Raw genomic sequence first — 12,035 nt, forward strand, 5'->3', positions numbered from 1 at the left:
ACGTCAGCAACCTACACCACAGCTCACGGCAACGCCGGATACTTAACCCACTGAGCAAGGCCAGGGATCGAACCTGCAACCTCATGGTTCCTAGTCAGACTCGTTAACCACTGCGCCACGACGGGAACTCCCGAAGAGCAATTTTAAACAACAAAATTTTATAACCTTTGTGGAGTTCTCACAATATCTTTACCTATGAATAACATGAATATCATGGTTGAGAGACAACATTTTATTTGATCTTAAACAAAATATGTAATTTATTCACTAATCTGTTTTTTGAACATTCAGAATCATGCATACAAAATATACACGTTTTTAGGTGGGGACCTTACTGTTCAGTGCTTCTGAGTTTCCCCCATTATCTCTCCCTCTGGGCCCCATCAGCTCTGTCCTTTTTCCAGCCAGTCCTCATTGGAACTCCTAGATTCCTTTTTTTTTTTTTTTTTTTTTGCTTTTTAGGGCCACACCCACGGAATATGTAAGTTCCCAGGCTAGGGTTTGAATTGGAGCCATAGTCACTGGCCTAAGCCACAGCCACAGCAATGCAGGATCCAAGACTTGTCTGTGACCTATACCACAGCTCATGGCAATGCAGGATTTGCTGACCCACTGAGCGAGGGCAGGAATTGACTGAACCTCCATCCTCATGGATACTAGTTGGATTTGTTTCTGTTGCACCACAACAGGAACTCCTGGGAACTCCTAGACTCTTGAATAGGATATTGCTGTCTCCACACAAGGGAGCCTGAGTGTGGGGCCTACCAGACTTCCCTGTCTACCTTGTTCCTTATTATTCATAGCTCTAGAAATATGGGCCTCTAAGGATGCACCAGGCTTTTCTGAATGCTTGGACTTGTTGCACAGGAGAGGAAAAACACAGAAGTAGTCACCAAATATCACTTTCCTGAAGTACTAGGTGTTAAGTACTCAAGAAATCAAAGCCTCCACAGGGCCCCTCATTCCTGCTCCAATCCCTTGCTCCCATGTCATCAAGGCCATGCTTTTCTTACGGAAGTGCCTCCTTCTAAATCTTATCATACGGGTGTCCCCCTCCCCTGCTACTTTTCAAGAAATTCTAGTCCCTACACATAGGACTGGTCTTATTCAGGATCCATGCTTCTCTCTTATCAGCTAAAGCCTGTTAACATGAGCTATTCAGTCTAGATTAGAAGTAACACCCCAGGAGTTCCTGTTGCAGCTCAGCGATTATGAACCTGACTAGTATCCATGAGGACGCAGGCTCGATCCCTGGCCTTACTCAGTGGGTTAAGGACCTGGCATTGTCCTGAACTGTGGTGTAGGTCACAGATGTGGCTAAGATCTGGCATTGCTGTGGCTGTGGTGTAGGTCAACAGCCATAGGTCTGATTTGACCCCTAGGCTGGGAACTTCCATGTGCTGTGGGTGAGGCATATGGAAGAAGAAGAAAAAGTAACACTCCAGGGAATAGGTCCTGGAGAAGAAGAGGTGGTGGTGTCTCTCCAAGTCCCACAGAACAGCTGGGCATGGAAGTGAGGGCAGACTTCGGTGCTCTAGGGTTCAAGAAGCAGTTTAGAGTAGCTATAGGTCAACTAAAATCTGGTTCTCCTGATATCTTCCCACCGGTGGCATTTCAACATTAGCTTTTATTCTCTGAACTGTCCAGAATAACTGCTGAGTAAAACACACAAATACATAATGATGTTCATCATCAATCTTCCAAGGACAAAATTTTAATTCCCAGAAGTAATGTAGTAATCCCATGAGGAGGAAGAAAAAAAATTTTCTTACTTACTCATAATTTATAAGCCACTTATTTTATTTTATTTACTCATCTTTTTTTTTTTTTTTTTTTTTTTTTGCTATTTCTTGGGCCGCTTCCATGGCATGTGGAGGTTCCCAGGCTAGGGGTGGAATCGGAGCTGTAGCCGCCAACCTACACCAGAGCCACAGCAACGCGGGATCCGAGCCGCGTCTGCAACCTACACCAACGCCGGATCATTAATCCACTGAGGAAGGGCAGGGACCGAACCCGCAACCTCATGGGTCCTAGTCGGATTCATTAACCACTGCACCACTATGGGAACTCCTATTTACTCATCTTTAAAAAAAATTTTAGGGCTGCACCTGTGGCATATGGAAGTTCCCAGGCTAGAGGTTGAACCCAACCTGTAGCTGCAGGCCTACATCACAACTACAGCAATGGCAGATCTGAGCTGTGTCACTGCACTGCAGCTGATGGCAATGACAGATCCTCAACCCACCAAGAGAGGCCAAGGATCGAACCCACATCCTCATGGATACTAGTTGGATTTGTTACCACTGAGCGACAATGGGAACTCCTATAAGCCACTTGTTGATCAATGGTAAGTGTCCTGTACATTATTTACTGTATGTTATAATATGAGAAGTATTGGTTCTTTTCCTTCATTGCTCTTTCTTTGCTCTCTGCTTTCAAATTATGATCTTCTGTGAAAACAAATCAATTCTATTGTTAGCCCATAAACTGTTCCTTTTACTGGCTGCTCTGTTAGCAGTATTAGACCTTGCTGAGGCTGTAAAGTCAGGACTTGAGAGTTCTTATTAAATTCTTGGCCAAGGTCATATCCAGGGAGGATAGGAATGATTTCATTTGTCTAGTTTTAAGCACAGAAATTATTGTATGCTCTCAACCTATGTGATTTCTACTTGCCCTGTTTACTAACTCATGGATATAGTAGTATTTTGTCAGTATTTGGTCTAGTGATAGCTTCCAAATATCACCCACACAATCTATTGATAAGACAAAGCTGAGTGTATTGGCTACACTGGAAGAACCACAATGGCTCAGACTTTCAGCAATTTCTCAAATGGGCGAACATCAAGAGAGAACTTGTTGAAAATTTGAAGTCTGGCTTAAGGAAGGCCTTTCACTACAGGGACTTGATTAGTTGGGAGTCCCTGTTGTGACTCAGTGGGTTAAGAACCTGATGTAGTGTCTGTGAGCATGTGGGTTTGATCCCTGGCCTCGCTCAGTGGGTTAAGGATCTGGCATTGCCGTGAGCTGTGGTGTAGGTTGCAGACAGGGCTCAGATCTGGTGTTGCTGTGGCTGTGGTGTAGGCTGGCAGTTGCAGCTCCGATTTGACTCCCAGCCTGGAAACTTCCGTATGATGCAGGTGCAGCCATAAAAAGAAAAAGAAAAAAAAAAAAAAGAACTGAATAAAAATCAGATGAAACTGTCCAGGATTGGTGGAAAAAAACAAGGAATGAGTTTTGAGACCAGGGAGTCAAAGAATCTTAGGGCATAAACCACCAACTGATGTCTTCCTTTGAAAAACATCTTTTAGGAAGTTCCTGTGATGAACTGTCAAGCAAGTTCCCAGAAAACTCCCAGAAAAGTAATGAAGACAAAAGAACAACAACAACGAAATGTTAGTGTAGAGGATGAAGTAGGGTCTTCTTAGGGTCTGGGGTGAGGAAGGTATAGATAGATTTGGTTCATGGTCCCTTTCCAATGAATTCAAGGGAATTAAAGTAACTCTGATCATTTGCATTTCTATCAAGTTCCCAGGTGGTGCCGAGGCCTAGGCTTCATCTGTTGCATCCTGAGCATCACAGTGAAGATGGGGCGGTGAGGGAGAAGATGGGTCAACTGCTTTGTAACCTCCTTTGCCTTAAAGTGAACACATCACTTCTAATCCCATTAATTGATGGTAACTTGTCACATGACCCCACATAGGTAACAGAAGGTTAGAAAATGTATTCCTTGGACTAAAAATAATTGGCAGAAAATGAAACTTTTGTGATGTTAAATAACAAAAATTCAACCAAGTAAATGTTAAAGATCTCTTTGGCTTTATTGAATGATTCACGAATCAGGAAGCATCCCATCTAGCAAGTAGAAGGGAGCTCCAAAGAGCTACAGAAAAGGAAAGTGTTTTTTTTTTGGTCTTTTTAGGGCCACACCTGCAGCATACGGAAGTTCCCAGGCTAGCAGTCGATTGGGAGCTGCAGCTGCTGGGTCTGCACCACAGCCACAGCAACTCAGGATCTGAGCCTCGTCTGTGACCTACACCACAGCTCATGGCAATGATGGATACTTTACCCACTAAGCAAGGCCAGGGATCAAACCAGTAGGAAATCCAAAGAAAGATTTTTTTAAAAGAAAGGAAGTGATCAACAAAAAAGATTATCTCAGGCTTTGGAAACCTCCCAGTGGAGGATAGAAGGGTCTGTGTGACGGGTTAGCTCATCTTCCTTTGGAGGATGAAGAGGGCCCACGTGACAGATTACCCTGTAGGTGCTGAGCAGAAAATTCTTGACAAACCCAAGACTGCACATCCGGGGGACACTGAAGCTTCAGTAAGGTTAGGCATTAAGCCTTGGTTTGATGGCATGGCTTAGCATAAATGACTCCATGTGGGCCTGTGATTTTCTTTTTAACAGTGGACAGCTATCCATCTCCCCCCAAGCCTCTAACCAGCAAATCTCCAAGAGCACCTTTCTTCTCATGCATAGAGCATAATCAGTTCCTCCAAAGAGCCATCCAGGTGGTACATATGCCTCTTTTTTTTTAAACCTTTTGAAAAATATGTATTTATTTTTGTCTTTGTAGGGCCACACCCATGGCATATGGAAGTTTCCAGGCTAGGGGTTGAATCCGAGCTGTGCCACACCATAGCTCATGGCAATGCTGAATCCTTTAACCCACTAAGTGAGGCCAGGGATCAAACTTTTGTCCTCATGGATACTAGTCAGGTTCATCAAGGCTGAGCCACGATGGGAACTCCACACAGTCCTCTTTACAAAGCCTATAAATCACCAAGTTTTATCTGCTTTACAGTATATAATGGTGGAACAGGGACAGGATAAAACACCCATTCAGACAAGAAAAAAATAGAGACCCACAGCAGTCACTAGTCCATAGCAATGGCAGAATCCTGCAGAGCAGGCATTGAAATGAGGTGGGAGTTCATTGAGTGGATTCTGGTTATGCCTTCTGGAGGCAACTCCCTTTGGCCATGTTCTCTGAGACCCCCTGTGGTCACGAATTCTTTGTGACACTCAGCAGCCTTCTGGATCGACCTGCACCCAGGCAGTTCAATATGTTCATAACTGCACCCTAGGCGTAATCGGTTTCTCTATTGTTTTCTTAGCTACATTGATGCCCTATGAATAGGTGAGAATCCTGCTCTCCTGATCGGATCATTGTTTAGGTACCATTGTTTTGGTGCCTAAACCTCTTTCAGTCTTGTCTCTTACTATTTGTCTTGTCTCTTACTATTTGGGGCCTGCAAATAGTTAGCTTTGCAATATCCAGGGGCCCTGCTTTGGGATTTTCTCTACCTCATTTCATTTCTGCTCACAAACTGGCTAGTTTTTTGCCTGACTTTCATCTCATGCTTGTAATAACTTAAGAGCAGAAAGTAAAGATCAGCATACGCTACCACTCCAAATCTTACCAACTACTTCCTCTAAAGCTACTGATTCCATAGACTTTGGTCCTCCTTCCAACTTACCAGTTAGACAGTTTTGTCCAATGTCTTGTGGTGGCATGACGTGGATCTCTCATCAGCCTTTGACATCCGTTTCTTTGCTGCATCTAATTGATCATCCACTCAACTTCACTTTTTTTTGTTTGTTTGTTTTTTAGGGTCACACCGGAGATGTATGGAAGTTCCCAGGCTAGGGGTCAAATCAGAGCTGCAGCTACTTGCTTATACCACAGCTACAGGAATACCAGATCTGAGCCAAGTCTGCTACCTATGCCACAACTCAGGGCAATGCCACATCCTTAGCTCACTGAAAGAGGCCAGGGATAGAACCCGCATTGTCATGGATACTGGTTGGGTTTGTAACCTGCTGAGCCACAACGGGAACTCTCAATGCTCTTCTTAACAGTTGGCAGCTTCTCTCTTTGTGGTGATGGAGGGCCATTCCCTCCTTTCAGATTGTGGCTCTGCTATCTCCTGAGGTCTCAAAGTCTTAGGTTTGTTTCTCTGTATCCAGCTGACACACAGGAGAAGAGACTATGGGTTAGGCCCATCTTCCTCTTAACATTGCTGGTCTGGAAATAACACATCATGTTTGCTCATGTTATATTGCTGAGAACAAGTCACATGATGAAACTCAGGTGTAAGGAGTAACAAAATAGTAGCCCCTATCTGTACTGTCCTGTTTAAAAATTTTATTTCACATAATTTTTTTGACGGCACCCACAGCATGCAGAAATGCCCCTGGGGCCAGGGATCGAACCTGTGCCACAGCATGACAATGCTGGATCCTTAATCCACTAGGCCACCAAGGAATGCCCATACCGTCCTTTTATAGGAAACCTTTACACTGTGAAAAAGAAGCACACATCTTCGATGGGTATCTAGTTGTGTGACATATCAGTCCTCCTATCATTAGAGCCCTTCAGTTGAAATCCAACTTGGATAATACAGGTACTCTACCAGTTGGCAATGGCTTTGGGCCATTAGTAACATCTTCCCGAAATAAGAATGACTTAAGACCAAAGTTTATTTCTCTCTCACATAAAAGATATCCAGAACTGGGTCATCTTGGCAGGTATGGCTGTTGCATCAAGTCATCAAGGACTGAGATTCCTTCTGTCTTTCTGCTTTACCATTCTTAACACTTAGCTTCAGTTTTTCAAAACGGCTGTTAGATCTCTAGACATCACATTCACATTTCAGGCTAGAAGAGGAAAGAAGGGTGAAAAGATTGAAGAAGCTTCCTGAAATGCCACCTAGGAACATTGCCTGGTAGCTCATTGACAACGACCATATCTAGTTTCAAGGGAGGGTGGTAGTTGTAAAATTTTAGCTAGGTGCAATGAAGCATCACAAATATAGGGATTTTCTTATGAAGAAAGAAGGGGAAAATACATAGTTGGGTAGTCAGCTTGCCATAGGGTCAAACTGAATGTAGAAAGAAGGAACATTTCAGGGTAATAATGATTCAGTATCCTACACTGGGCACTTTATTCCTTCTGATGAGCCAAATGAATTGGGTAAATGCATAAACTACAAATATTTTTAGATTCTGTCCTTTTTCTAAGAGTCAAATTCCAACTTACACTCTGTCTAAATAATCACCAATTGTCACATATATATATATATATGTCATCTTTATATATGTGTCATCCCTATATACTTCAGTGTGGTATTTTCCAACCACATAACACATATTCACTTATTAAGTTAGTCAATTAACAAATGTTAATTTAACCTCTATGATATGCTCTGAAAGTTGAAAGCTCCTGGAGAAGATGAAAGAGATAGGACATAAGTACATTGAACCCAGGGCCCATTCAATGGCATATATAAGATCGAATAATATTCTAATACATATTAAAACTTTTGAACCTATCAATTCTACTTAGAAAAATATAACCCGAGAATTATCACGGATGCAGGTAAAGATTCAATGATATGCGTGGTCATCAAAGCACTGATTTTTTTTTTTAACTAAGCTGAAAAAAACTTCAAATTCAATAATAGAGGATTGTTCAAGAAGTTACAGTGCTCTCAGGTAACTGAATACAAAGTCACTTAGATCACTAAGAATATTTATGATATAATACATGTTCATGGGAGTTCCCATCGTAGCTCAGTGGTTAATGAATCCAACTAGGAACCATGAGGTTGTGGGTTCGATCCCTGGCCTTGCTCAGTGGGTTGAGGATCCGGCATTGCCATGAGCTATGGTGTAGGTTGCAGATGCGGCTCAGATCTGGCCTTGTTGCGGCTGTGGCATAGGCCGGCAGCAACAGCTCCGATTAGACCCCTAGCCTGGGAACCTTCATATGCCGCGGGTGTGGCCCTAGAAAAGACAAAAACAACACAAAACAAAGCAAACAAAAAAGTGCTCATGATTTATTGTTAAATGGAATACACACATCTCACTGGAAAAGATGCACTTTCTGCCTTTTTAGGGTCATCTACAAGCCATCTCCCCCTTGTCTGAGAGCTGTTCTGCAGATCATAAATATCCCAGTCCTTTTCACTGCTGGATTGTGTCTGCTGATTGAACTATCTGACACAAGCTGAGCAATCAAATTCTACCTCGTCATAATTTGAAGCTGAGATTTGCAAATGTCCATCTGTTTCTTCTAGTGACTTGAATACAATATGAATAACTTAGAGACTGGTCTATGGTTGGGTACATTTAGCCATATACGTGGAAAAGTAAAGAAGTGTGTCTACAGAGAAGAAATAATAAAGCATATCTGTAGAGATAGAAACTGAGGCCAGAAACCATGTGTTCCCAGAGAGGTCTAATGACCCGTTTCAGGTTCTAATCCTGACTTTGGAGTCCATTTGATGGCCCTGTTTTCTTTGAATAATTCTTTGTTTTCTAAACTGGTCTTAGAGGCTTACTCTTTCTTGCAACCAAAGATCGCCTATTTGAAACCTAGAGAGCAATTTCTAAGAAAATTAGCAATACCATCATTACGAGCTATTTGGACATTTGTGTTGGTAGATAGGAAAACAGATGTTAAAAATTGTTTCCTTATTCTCTTAACTTGATGAAACTCTCATGGGCAAGGTTTTTAGAAAATATTTTGAGGAAGGCTCTTTTGGATGAAAAACATATCTGGTCTGGTCTGTGTAGATATTTTCCTGTTGTTAGAGCTTAAAAATCCCATTGAAATATTACAGGAGACCATGGTAAGAGGATTTTTGGAACTCAAGTTTGAGTCTGTTGCCAAATAGAACATTGAGAAAATTATTTTGGAGAATTTTATGATAAATTATCTTCTTGCTAGTCCCAAAAAGGTGATCAGGCATTTTTTTTTTATCCTACATCTATTTGCAAAGCAGTTTTATCTGCACTTTTAGTTGTGAAGCCAAACCATTTAAAAGGATTTATGTTATGCTCAGTCTCCCAGACCAACTAGAAGGTTTTGTAGCAATCAAGCAGTTTCAAATGCTCTGGTTGATATGTTTTTGAAGTGAAAAAAATCTTGTTTTACTCAGACTTTATCTTGAAATTTGAAAGTGTATTTTAAAAAGAGGGTTCGAGGTATGTATCTTTATGAGAAGAGGCCTTGATTTTTAACAACTGGAAAGACTACTGTAATAATATATAGTTTATGTATCTTAGATGGGTTTTAGTATTCTGGGATGTTGACTATGTCTAGGGCAGAACAAAGACATCAGGAATATGATCCACACACTTCAGACAGCTTCCTAGTTGCATGGAAATTGAGCCAAACAGATCTTGCATTACCTCAGCTCCACTCCTGGAATCACCCTCTGCCCACTTCACACATTCCTGGCATGTTTTTCATTCTCTTGTGGCAGAGAGCAAGTGCAGTTGCCAGGATACTGTTGATGAAAAGTAATTTTTAGAAGCAGAAAGTCAGTGTCCTGCTTCTGAATGATTCATCTTGCCCTCTGGGACATGTTACACAGTAACTATTGGTTGGTGCTTAATCTGTTGGATCTTGCTCAACTCTTAATTTGAGAGTCCCAGATAGATATATCACTTTTTTCCTTTTTGCTGTTTTTCAAGTATAAGTGATGGATGGACTATATTTCCCTTCCAATGGATTCAGAAGTATATGGTACAGTCATTTGGTATGAAATTGTAAAAACAAGATGAGTGTTTACTAAATTAAGTAAAATGAGAGATGAACTTTGAACTTTCCGCATCAACTATTTATTTAAATATCAATTTGGTTCTGATATTTTCTAAAACCTGAAAGTTTTGGAATATTAGAAACAGGTCTCAGAAATGTGGGGGGGGGGGGTTTCCCATTTTTCAGCCACTTCCTCGTTTTCTTCAGTGGACTCAAAGGAGTATAATCCATAGGCAGTTTTCAGAGCCAACTTTATTTATTTATTTTGCTTTTTAGGGCCGCACCCGCGGAGGTTCCCGGGCTAGGGGTCAAGCCACAGCAATGCAGCATCCGAGCTGTATCTGCGACCTATACCACAGCTCACGGCAATGCCAGATCCTTAACTCACTGAGAGAGGTCAGGGATCAAATCCGCAACCACATGCTTCCTAGCTGGATTCGTTTCCACTGCACCACACAGGAACTCCTCAGAGCCAGCTTTAACAGAGGATTTTTATCAAGTTATGTGACCCTGGGCAAATCTCCAATTTCCTCACCTATAAAGTGGGAATAAGTAGTATCTACCTCACTGAACTGTTGTCAGCAGTAGAAGCTAAGTGAAGTGTCCATCCATATTATTGTTGGATATACACTATTATAGTAGATATATGCTATTTATAGTAGGTTTCCAGGAAATGGTAGCTGCATACTACTTCGTTTGTTGAAAAGATATTTTTCACTCTGTTCAAAGTTTAAAAGATGCAAAGAGTTATATGTTGTACCTTTTGGAATCTTTCCACCCTGTTTCCTAGCCACATAATTCCCCTCCCTGGGATCAACTTGTTACAGTTCTTGTGTATCTTGCTAGAGATATTTTGTACACATAAAAACAAAAATGTGTATTTGTTTTTCTCCACTTTTTTTTTTTTGCCACGCCCCTGGCATGTGGAAGTTCCTGAGCCAGGGATCTAACCGGTGCCACAGCAGCGTCCCAAGCCGCTGCGGTGACAACGCGGGATCCTTAACCCCCTGCGCCACAAGAGAATTCCTTTCCATCTTTTTTTTTTAATGTGAAAAAAAAGCACACTATTCAGTTTTTAAGTCTCTTAAAAAGGTAACTCAGAAATCGTTCATACAAGCTAAATTTGTTTTTAAACAGTTGTGGCATAGCTGAGTGTGTGTATTTGATAAAGAGGGGGAAGGGAGAGGGGGTAGAGAGGAAGGGGGAAAGGAGAGAGAGAAATATTCTGCTCTTAATCACCAATTCTAACACTTAAATGCTGGATATTCATTCACTTATTCAACAAATATTTATTGAAGGCCTGCCATGTGTCAGACTAGGCCCTGGCAATACAGCAAAAAACAAGGCACAGTCACTTCTTTCACATTTCTAGTGAATGTGAGCCTGGGCATGCCATTTGCCCCATCGTCTGCTGTGCTGTGCTTCCGAGCCCCACGCTGGCCCTCGGTGGGTGACTGTCAGAGCTGGATTCGCCAGCTTGTTCAAGGTCCTTTTAATGTGGGGTGAGGTCCCAGAGGAGGGGGCTGGCAGACAGTCAGGTACGACCGGAACCCTCCGGGCACTCACAACTCCACGCCCTTGCATATTCGGGGATGAAGGTGCGCCCCAGACTGGGTGAGGAACCACGGCGCGGGGACGGGGAGTCCTCGGGGTCTTTCGGGTATCTGTGCCGGGGGTGAGCACGGACACACACACACACACGCCTGCTTTCGTGTCCCCTCTGAGCGGCGAGCAGCACTCGGGGACCTCAGAGACGACTTCCCTAACTACCCCATTTTGCACGGTTGGGAAACCGAGGTCCGGGAAGCCGAAGGCTGGGACCGATGACCGCGTCAGCCTTGGGGCGAATCGAGGGTGCGGAGAGGGTCAATTCACAGCGAGCCCAAGAGCTGGGCAGACGGGAGCCATTAAGAAAGTCGGCACCTCTGGGTGTCCACTAGAAATTGCAGGAGGAAGGCCTCGATGCCCCAGAAGCGGGTGGCGGGAGCCGGGGGCGGGGCGGGCTGCCTGGGCCCCAGCCCTTTAAATTCCCAGCCGCGCGGGAACCGCTGACCAACAGCCACCAGAGGGTGGGGCCGGTGAACGCGCGCCCCTGCGGGCCAACGACCGCCCCTGTCTCCGCCCCTCGCCGACACCTCTCCAATCGGCAACACTCCTGACGCCCGCCCCCGCCCACGGCCCCGCACCTCCCACCTCGACGACCCGCTCCGAGGACTGGCGGGGCGGGGCCCTGGCGGGTGTGTCCTGGCAAGTTCAGACGTCGCGCGCTCCCGCGGAGCTTCGAACGCTTGTTGGCCCTTTTGGCAGAAAAAAAATACAAGAGCGGCGACCAATGGCGTGGCAGAAAGGACCCGCGCACAGATCCGGCTCCACCCCGCTCTGGCTGGAAAGGGGTCCAGGCCCGGCCATTGGCTCGAGCGACCTGTCACTCTCCGCCGCGACCAGCGGGCAGCGGCCTCGCGGTGATTGGCCCCGCCCAGGCGCG

The sequence above is a fragment of the Phacochoerus africanus genome, chromosome 12 (genome assembly GCF_016906955.1).
Source record: "Phacochoerus africanus isolate WHEZ1 chromosome 12, ROS_Pafr_v1, whole genome shotgun sequence".
Lineage (NCBI taxonomy): Eukaryota > Metazoa > Chordata > Mammalia > Artiodactyla > Suidae > Phacochoerus > Phacochoerus africanus.